Here is a 10,487-nt window from a genome sequence, read left to right as displayed (position 1 = left end):
GCTCCCTTAACCTGCTCCCTTCGATCTTTGGGTTTTGTAATTAACTATCAGAAATCTCAATTAGAACCGACCAATAGTTGTACTTATTTAGGCTTCGTTTTCAACTCAAACACACAATCTATATCAATCCTGCCTAACCGCCGGGAAAAATTGTTACGCTTAACAACAAGCATAGTTAACACCTCAAAATGCTATATTCGAGAGTTCGCTAGTTTTATCGGATCGATCGTCTCAATATGCCCAGCAATCCAATACGGGTTGCTTTATACTAAAAGATTTGAGAGAGCAAAATATCAAACCCTTCTTCACTCGGAGGGAGACTATTCAGCTTCAATGAACATCCCTTCGGATCTAAGTGACGATCTCAGATGGTGGATTAATATATTCTCAAATCCCCACTAATCGAATAGAATTCGTTCAGGTAAATTTATCTGAGAAATTTTTTCGGATGCATCTTTGAACGGTTGGGGAGCCTCTTGTGGAGACTCTCGCACACACGGCTGGTAGTCAGCAGAGGACAAGGCCCTCCATATAAACGCACTAGAATTGAAAGCGGCGTTTAATGCTCTTCGAAGTTTCGCAGCAGATCTAAGCGATTGTGATATTCTACTTCACATCGATAACACCACTGCATTGGCTTACATTAATAAGTTTGTTTCTGTTCAATATCTCCGTCTCTCTGCAATCTCAAGGGAAATCTGGCACTGGTGCGAAGAGAGGATTTTCATTTTCGCCTTATACGTTAAATCATTAGAAAATTCTATTGCTGATTGCGAATCTCGATGCAAAGATCCAGACACAGAATGGTGTCTGTCTGACGAGGCTTTCCAGCAAGTAAATAAGGCCTTCGGTCCCTTTGACATAGATCTTTTCGCTTCCGCGATTAATAATAAGTGCGACACGTACGTCTCTTAGTTTCCGGACCCGAGTTCGTTTGTAACAGACGCGTTTACTCTCGCATGGAAGGCACTTAATTTTTACGCCTTCCCACCATTTATTTTATTACCACGCATATTACGGAAGCTAGTAGACGACGAAGTAACGGGAACTCTGGTTGTACCGTGGTGGCTATCACAAGCTTGGTTCCCGCTGTTTCAACGACTCCTGATAACGGAGCCGTTAATTCTATCTCCTAGCCGTCTCTTACTTTCTTCACCTTTCAGAGACCATCATCCATCGTGGAAGACTCTTTCCCTGGGGGTCGCGAAATTATCAACGAGGCGTTTAAGGCACGCTTAGTGCCTCCAGCAGTCATTCCAGCACTACTATCCTCACTTTCGGAAGCAACCATAAAACAATACACCCGTACCTTACGTCTCTGGTGGCACTTTTGTCAGAAAAGTAAAACACATCTGTATTCCCCAACGACTTCTCAAGCACTGTAGTTTCTGGCTCAGGAAGCATTCAACGTTTCTTCCTAGTCGAGTCTAAATACCATGAGATCAGCAATTTCCCTAATCTCTCACAATGAGATTGGGAACTATCCTATGGTCAAGCGCTTCTGCAAAGGTATAGCAACGCTCAAACCACCGCGGCCTCGGTATGACTTTGTTTGGGATCCGGCCCCTGTCTTAACAAAGCTATCTACGATTTATCCATATGATTCCCTCTCTTTGAATGTCAATACTAAAAAATTGGTCATTCTTCTTGCGCTTGCCACAGGTTAACGAGTTCAAACTCTCTCATTGCTTAGAATTTCGCAAATCTCTATAGACGACAAGCTAATTCTTCGCTTTCTAGATCGAATCAAAACCTCAGCGCCGGGCTGTTCTCACCTCTTTTTCTCCTTCTCACGTTTCGAAGACCATGAGAGTCTTTGTGTTTTTCGCCTAGTTCAATGCTACTTGAAAAAGACTAGATCCTTACGACCTGCCGGTTGCGATGTCTTTTTTATTTCGCCTAAGAAACCCTTTAAGGCGGTTACAACACAAACGATAAGTCGCTGGATTCGACAGGACTTAGAGGGCTGTGGAGTTAACAATAACATATTCTCGGCTCATAGTACGCGTTACGCCTCTACTTCGGGCAGTCCAAAAGGGTGTCTCTCTGGACCTGATTAAACGCGCAGCAGGTTGGACGGGTCAGTCTCATGTTTTTGCGAATATCTACGATAAGCCCCTTATCAATATAGAAGATTTTAGTAATGCGGTTCTTTTACCATGATATTTACTTTTTTCTCTCCCTTTCGCTCTCTTGGAAAGAACACGGAATCCGGATAATCTTAGTTTAGTTATCCCTTCCTTCATGTAACCGCTACCTCTGACGAGGCTATGTCATTTTAATTTTATTTAATACACTTGATTGGTACACTTGATTTCAAGGCAAATCGCCAGGATTTAAACAACTACATAGTTCTCCATCCGGACGAGACAGTAGGGGGCATAATTGTTAGATTGAACAAACTTACCAGTGAAGTTCGATCCTAATTATGCCCTCTTGTTTCGTCCGGATGGACACCCTCCCGTTTATTCTGTCTTTCTCCTAATTTTCCCACCCCTATGTGGGCGATTTGCCTCAAAGCTTTAAACTCATGAATATCGATGGCGCGCGCAGCGCACGGAAGCACGAGGCGCCACGGCCAGGCGCGCCACGGCGCAGAGCAGCGTTTTCTTCTGAGTGGGGGTTTTTTGAATTCTGTTGCCAAGGCGCAGGGGCACGACTACATAGTCCCCATCCGGACGAGACAAGAGGGCATAATTACGATCGAACTTCACTGGTAAGTTCGTTCAATCTAACAATTAAAAAAAGAATAATTGATTGAAATATTGGGTGAGTGCAAAAATTCGTGCGGAGTTTCAATAGATGGAGTTATAAGCGTCGTAAAGTGTTGTCATTAATACTTCCATCTACATATTATATAACGTTGGAAAGGTGACGTCTTCAGCTGTTATTAAAAAAAAAATCATTTGTTTTCATACAAACTGCTTCGAGAAATATCACTTTAAAAATGAGTATCGATAAGGTGCATTTACGGCATGTTATGCTTTACGAGTTTCGGAAGGGAATAAACGTTGCCGCAGCCGTAAAAAACATTCAGGATGTTTATCAGGATGAAGCACCAGCTAAACGAACTGTGGAAAAATGGTTTGCTAAATTTCGGCGCGGAGAATTTAACTTTGAAGACGAGCCACGCTCTGGTCGACCTTCTGACATTGATGACGATGTCTTGCGTACTTTAGTGCTCAATAATCCGCGAATTTCAATAGAAGAAGTTGCTACAGCACTAAACGTTGACCGATCAACCGCTTTTCGTTTAAAAAAGATGGGATTCGATTTGAAGCTCGATATATGGGTGCCCCATTTGCTGAACCGAGAAGAACAAAATCAAGCGAATTTCTGCTGCCGTTTCTTTACTCGGGCGGCTCAATAACGAGTCGTTTTTGGATCGACTAGTGACGGGCGATGAGAAATGGGTCCTCTACAACAATGTTCAGCGCAAACGGACATGGAAACAATCAGGTGAGCATGGTGACGCAATGCCAAAGGCCAGTTTGCACCCGATGAAGGTGATGCTCTCTGTTTGGTGGGATTACAAGGGCATAATCTATTTCGAGTTTCTCCCCGCTGGCGAAACGATTGATTCGGACAAGTACTGTCGCCAATTAACCAATCTGAATCGAGAAATAAAAGAGAAACGTCCGATTTTGTCAAATCGCAAGGGAGTCGTCTTTCATCACGTCAACGCCAGACCACACGTTTCGAAAAAGACGCTGCGCAAACTGAAGAGCCTGAAATGGGATGTCTTAACGCATCCACCGTATTCTCCTGATATCGCACCATCTGACTATCACTTGTTCCGGTCATTGCAAAATTATTTAAATGGAAAAAACTTTGACTCTTTGGAGGCCTTAAAAAACGGCGTCTCTTCGTGCTTCGAATCTAAACCGCGCAGTTTTTATAATCGAGGCATCCGTATGCTGCCAGAACGTTGGGAAAAGATTATAGAAAACGATGGAGAATATATCATTGATTGAATAAAGATTTTTGTTTGCCTAATCACTGTGTGACGTTTACTCACAAACTCCGCACGAACTTTTGCACTCACCTAATATAAAAGAATAAAAGAATAAAAATAAAATGTGAAAGAATAAAACTAATAAAATTAAACAGGAAAATATTAGAAACGTGCGGACTATTCGAATTCGAATTGAATCGAATCGAATCTAATGTAATTCGATTCGAATCTGAATCCTTATGATTCGAATCCGAATAATTCGAAAATTTTGAATCGCAAAGACTCGAATACGAATCAAATACATTAGCGTTTGCGGGCATCAGCTATAAAACGGGCCATCTGGGCCTGTATGTTTGAACCCTTAACTTGTAATTAACTTAACTTATAATTAATAACTTAATTATAAATTACTTTAAATATTTAAATATATATTTTATTTTAATATGATATTACAATGGGTGCATTCAGTACTACAATCGCTCACTGAGCGCTCACTGAGCAGCTATTCGTGAGCGCTCAATGAGCGGTTTTCATGTACTAGATCGTATACTCACAATCTATATTACGTGTCTTCTATAGTTGACGCTTAACAGTAGAAGAGCCAGAAATTCTCTTATATTTTTTATTCGCTGTTAATCTTTATTTTGTATATTAGGAGAAAATAATGAATGTGGAACATATTATGTTCATGTTTGAAGATGAAAATTATGATGACATATTACAAATAATCGCACATAATTTATGTATGTATGTATGTATGTACTTTATTGATTCCCCTTGGGGTTACATTTCTTCCCTTTCCCCATCTTTTACAATCTACTTCCTTAAATCTATTCTTACAACTAATCTCCGCCCGCACGCGAGAGAGAGAGAGAACACTCCTTACCCCCTCCTTCCCCCCACCTTGTATACTCCTCCCATATGTACTTCCACGTCTCCTTCCTCCTTGCACACGGGAAAAAAAGGGTAATAGTGCTATTTGTCGACTTAAAGGCAGCATTTGATTCGGGGAATAGGGAGGTGTTGGGGAGGGTGATGAGGGAGAGGGGAATAAGGGAAGGGCTGGTTAGGAGATGTGAAGAGGCGCTGGGGGAGGTAAAGAATAGAGTGAGAGTAGGGGGGAGAGAAGGAGGGAGCTTTTAGACAAAAAGGGAATTGAGACAAGAGTGTCTGCTGAGCCCGATGTTATTCACATTGCTAATAGCGGTTATTCACATTGCTAATAGCGGATATAGATGAGGAGTTGGAGAGAGGGTGATGGGGGGTGAGACTGGGGGAAGGGAAGGTGTACACGTTGGCATACGCAGACGACTTGGCGATTTTGGTGGAAGTTGAGGAGGGCATGAAGAGAATGGTGACAAGATTGGAAGGATATTTTGAAGGGAAGGGGTTAGAGGTAAATATAGAGAAGACAAAGGTAATGAGGTGTAGGAAGAGTGAGGGGGATGGAAGAGGGTGGAATGGAGATGGAAATGGAAGAGAATATAGGAGGTGAAGGAATACAAGTATTTAGGATATGTGATGAGGAGGAATTGAGGGCAGAAGGCACAGGTGAAGGATAGGGTGAGGAAGGGAGCGAGGATAATGGGGCAAGTATGGGGATTGGGGAAAAGGAGATTTGGAAAGGACTGGGGAAAGAGGATATGGCTGTTTAATAAGTTGGTGTGGCTGGTGATAAGTTATAGGGTGGAAATTTGGGGATGGAGAGAGAGGAGGAATGTAGAGGAACTACAGAAGAGGTATTTGAGATGGGTATTGGGGGTAGAAAGATGGACGCCAGGGTACATGGTAAGAGAGGAAATGCAGAGGGAATTAATGAGGAGCAGAGCGGGAATAAGAGCGTGGGGGTATGAGAGAAGGCTCCCTATTCCCCGAATCAAATGCTGCCTTTAAGTCGACAAATAGCACTATTACCCTTTTTTTCCTCTCCACCTGCCTATTTATCAGGTAATTTAGTGCATAAATATTGTCCACTATCCCCTTTCCCCTCCTGAACCCCGCCTGACTCTCCGGTATTATTTTTTTCCTCTCCACCTCCTCTCTCAACCTCTCCACTAGTACCGCTGCATACACCTTATACGCCGTCTGCGTTAACGTTACCCCTCTATACTCCTCCACTCTCTCCCCCTCTCCCTTCTTCCTGATTGGCACTACCACTCCCTCACTCCATTCTTCCGGCCAACCCTTCCCCCTCCATATCCTTTCACATATTTCCCCCAAACATTTCCTCACATCCTGGCCCCCATATTTCCACACCTCGTTTGGTATCCCATTTCTTCCTGCTGCCTTTCCCTCCTTCAATCCTTTTACCGCCCTCCTTATCTCCTCCTGCTCAAGCCCTTCTTCCCCATCATCTTCTCCTCTCCTATTCATCCCCCTCTTTATCTTTCTCTCCACTCCCCCTAAAATTTTCCTAAAATAGTCCTCCCATTCTTTCAATTCTATCCTCTCCTCCTCCTCCTTTCTCTTCTTAGCATCTCCCATATCTATTGGTCTGTCCTCACCCCCTCTAGCTCCTTCACCCACCTCTCTCCTTGCTCCCTCTTCTTCTCCTCGCATATCTTCTTATATTTTAGTCTCTCTTTCAGATATTTTTCTCCATCTCCTCTCCTCTTCCTCCAATCCCTCAGCTCTCCCCTCAACCTCCTCTTCGCCTCTCTACATTCCTCATCCCACTATCCCCTCCCCTCCTTTCTACTCTCTTTCCCTTTCATCCCCCTCAACGTTCTTCTTATTCCATCCTCTAACCTCCTCCATTCTTCTTGTACTCTCTCCTTCCCTCCCTCCCTTCTCCTAAATTTATCCCCGAACCCTTCCAGTTCCTCCCTTTTCCATCAACTTCCCCCCCTCCTCCATCTCTTCCTTACTCCTCTCTCCTCCCTTCTACCCCTTCCCTCTCTTATCCATACTACTACCGGCTGGTGATCCTACTCCACTCTTTCTCCCACCTCCATTCTCTCCACCCTCTCCATTGTCTCTCCATTTCCCAACACATAGTCTATTACCGACGCCCCCTCCCCCTACGTACGTCCACTCCCCCTTCTCATCCCCCTTCGTATTCCCATTTAATATCCACCATCCTCTTTCTCCCAAAAATTCACATAGCTTTCTACCATTCCTACATATTTTCCCATCCTTGGAGTTCCTGCTCCCCTCCTCCCCTCTCTCCTCTTCCCTCCCTCCCACCACTTCTCCTCCCTCTCTTCCTGTCCTCGCATTCCAATCCCCCCACTATCGTTCTCCCTTTCTCCCCTCTTTCCTCCACCCACTTCTTCATCCGTTCCAATTTTACCTCCATATCCCCATTCACGTATAACCCTATTACTCTCCACCATTCCTCTGCCATTCTTACCTTCCTCACCATCACCCCCTCCATCTCTTCCTCCTCCTCCCTTCTCGTCTCCATCCCTTCCCTTACTCTCATCACCATTCCCCCTATCGTCCTCCCCTTCTTACTCCTTCTCTTCGCTCCCTGACATTCCTTTCGAATCCTTATCCTTTTTATATCCTTTCGGCAACTCCTTTCTCACTCTTCCCCACCCCCTCCCATCTAACCACGTCTCCATTAATACCATTACGTCCCACTCTTTCAGTCCTTCCCAAAATTCTCTACCTTTATTCCCCAGCTGCGTTCCAAAAAGCCACCTTATATGCCTCCTCCCCCTTCCCTCCTCTCTTCTCCTTCCTTTCTCCTCCCCCACTCATCCCCCAACCTCCTCCTTCCCTCCTTTCTCACTCTTCCCCACCCCCTCCCATCTAACCACGTCTCCATTAATACCATTACGTCCCACTCTTTCAGTCCTTCCCAAAATTCTCTACCTTTATTCCCCAGCTACGTTCCAAAAAGCCACCTTATATGCCTCCTCCCCCTTCCCTCCTCTCTTCTCCTTCCTTTCTCCTCCCCCACTCATCCCCCCACCTCCTCCTTCCCTCCACTTCAGCCCCCTTCAGTTTCCCTTCATCTCTCACCACTTTTCCCCCACCTTATCCCATCTCTTCATTTTCCCATCCACCCACATCTTCATATATCCCACTTGTACATTTTTTCCCTTTCTTCTCTCTGCCTCCGCCTCTCTTTCTATCCTCCACTTCGTCTTTCTCTCCTCCCTCGTTAAATCGTCCTCTATCTTTTCCTTTCTCCCTCTCAATTTCTTCTTCGCCTCCATCACCTTCCTTTTTTCCTCCGTACTACCTAATTTTACCAATACTGTCCCCTTCCCTTCTCTTTGCTCTTCCCCCAGTCTCCTCACCTCCTTCATATCTACCTCCAGTTCCATTCTCTTCCATATTTCCTTAATACCCTCCTCCATCCCTTTCTCCCCCATTTCTACCCTCCTCACCACCACATTTTTTCTCCTTTCCTCCCTCTCCTTTTTATCCATCCTTATCTCCAGCTCCCTAATCCTTCCTCCCTCCTCCCCTATTCCTCCCTCCTTCCTCCTCTACCTCTCTCGCTTCTCCCATTTCCCCATCCTTTCCTCCATCTTCTTTATTTTTTCCTCCCTCTGCCTCCTTTCTCTCCTCCATTCCTCCCATTCCTTCCTTCTCTCTTCTCTCTTCTTTCTCAATTCCTCCCTTAGTTCCCTATTCTCTCTCTCCCTTTTCTTTCCCTCCCTCTTAACTTCCTCTTTATACCCTCTTACTTCTTCCATCAGTTTCCATACAATTTCCTTTATCTCCTCCTCCCTCATCCATCCTCCTCTCTCCCTTTCCTTCTCCTCCTCCTCTACTTTCCCTCTTCCTCCCTCCCTATCCCCTTCATGATGCCTTCCTACCTTCACATTTCTCTTCTCTCTCCTCTCCTCCTCCTCCTCCTGCTCCTCCTCTTCCTCCGCCTTCCTTATCTTCCTTTTCCCTTCCCACATCATCTCTATAAAACTCCTCACACTTCCTATACTACTCGTGCTGTCTCTCCTCAACCTTTCTGCATTCGTCAATCTCACTCTCCTTCCCCCCTCCCCTCCTCTACACCCGCCTTCCCTCCTTTTCCTCCTTCCTCCATCCTCCTCACTCCTTCCTCCCTTCCTTCACCTTACCTTCTTTCGGATTTCCCGCGACTCTCTCTTAATTCCCGTCTCTTCCACCAGTTCGCACCACCTCTCTCTACCTCCTGCCTCCCTCCTCCGTTCCCTCTCTCCTCGTTTCCTAACCTCAATATCCTGCTCCGCCTTCTCATTCCTCCACCCTCCTTCCTCTGCTACTCCCCCCTCCTGCCCTTTCTCACCATCCACCTTACTCCCTCCCGCAATCTCCCGCACCCTTCCCTTCTGCTCCACTCTCACTACTTCCTGCTAATAACCTTTCCCTATTCTCTCCCTGTCACTCATTATCCTCACTCACTCGTCGCCGGAAACGGAAGTCCCACATAATTTATTTGAAACTGGTATATTAAGGAATAATAGAGGAGTACACATTCGAAATGAAGATTATTTTGAGGTAACAATTCCTCAATATAATTGAAATGACTTCCATGCACATTTTCAGATGCAACGCGCCACAATGGAGGTCAGTATTGCAAAAATAATGAGTATGTTCTAAATATATTTTCAACATTTATTTGAAAGTATAAAAGCAAAAATATAATCCTCTATAGTTATTAAAATCTCTATATATAAGAAATATTTTATAATGTACAAATCATAATAAAATGACTCATATTGAAATATGTTTATTCATAATTTATAGCGGCTTGTCAATGTCATTGGACAGCATATGGATAATAGAGAATATTATGTAGTTCCATTAGAGAAACAAGTAACATTATCTATTTGGATATTAGCCAAAGCAGAATCATTTTTAGCTGTTGGAGAAAGATTTAATATGGCTCCTAGTACAGCACACTATTGTTTTAAAAACGTAATAAGAACATTGGCTTCATTATTAGGCACATATATAAAATGGCCAACCAATGAAGCAAATATATAAAATATTATAACTGTAAGTAATATATTTTATTTTTCTGATTAATAAAATACATGTAGTCAGGAAAATAATACAACTGTTTAATATCTAGATTGAATGCAAAATATATTTTGAAATTAAATTATTACACATGTAGTTACAATTCAAAATGTTTTCGAGTTAAGATATTTAATAATTTTAAACAATTTTACTTTTTTTTTAAACAAAACAGAACATAATAATATAATACTTCGTACATATTAAAAAGTAAAATTTAAAATTTTAAACATATTATAAACATATTAAAAAGTAAAATTTAAATGAATGTAAAATTTATTAGAAAAAAACATTAAAAATAAGAAAAAACAAATAACTTTTAGTCTGTAAATAAACAACTTTTTGTAAGATATTGATATGCATTAAGATCACAATTGGGATCATATGTATATAAATATGACTGATATTAGAATATCTAATAAAACAATATAACTTTTTCCTTAAACGAAGCATAGAACATTAATGTATCACTTGATACATATTAAAGTTAAAATTATTTGAATACAAAAACAACATAAATAACTTCTGTTTTACTATTATAAATAAAATAATATAAATTAACTTTTTTAACTAT

At 42.6% G+C, this 10,487-nt stretch overlaps 1 pseudogene; it reads left to right on the top strand.

Annotated features, from left to right (window-relative positions):
* The first annotated feature begins 5,400 nt into the window (after positions 1 to 5,400).
* On the top strand, positions 5,401 to 9,023 carry LOC112589950 (leucine-rich repeat extensin-like protein 3; annotated as a pseudogene).
* Positions 9,024 to 10,487: the final 1,464 nt, after the last annotated feature.

This window comes from Harpegnathos saltator, unplaced genomic scaffold (genome assembly GCF_003227715.2).
Source record: "Harpegnathos saltator strain DR-91 unplaced genomic scaffold, Hsal_v8.6 scaffold67, whole genome shotgun sequence".
Taxonomy (NCBI): domain Eukaryota; kingdom Metazoa; phylum Arthropoda; class Insecta; order Hymenoptera; family Formicidae; genus Harpegnathos; species Harpegnathos saltator.
This window is presented reverse-complemented; position numbering and strand designations above follow the sequence as displayed.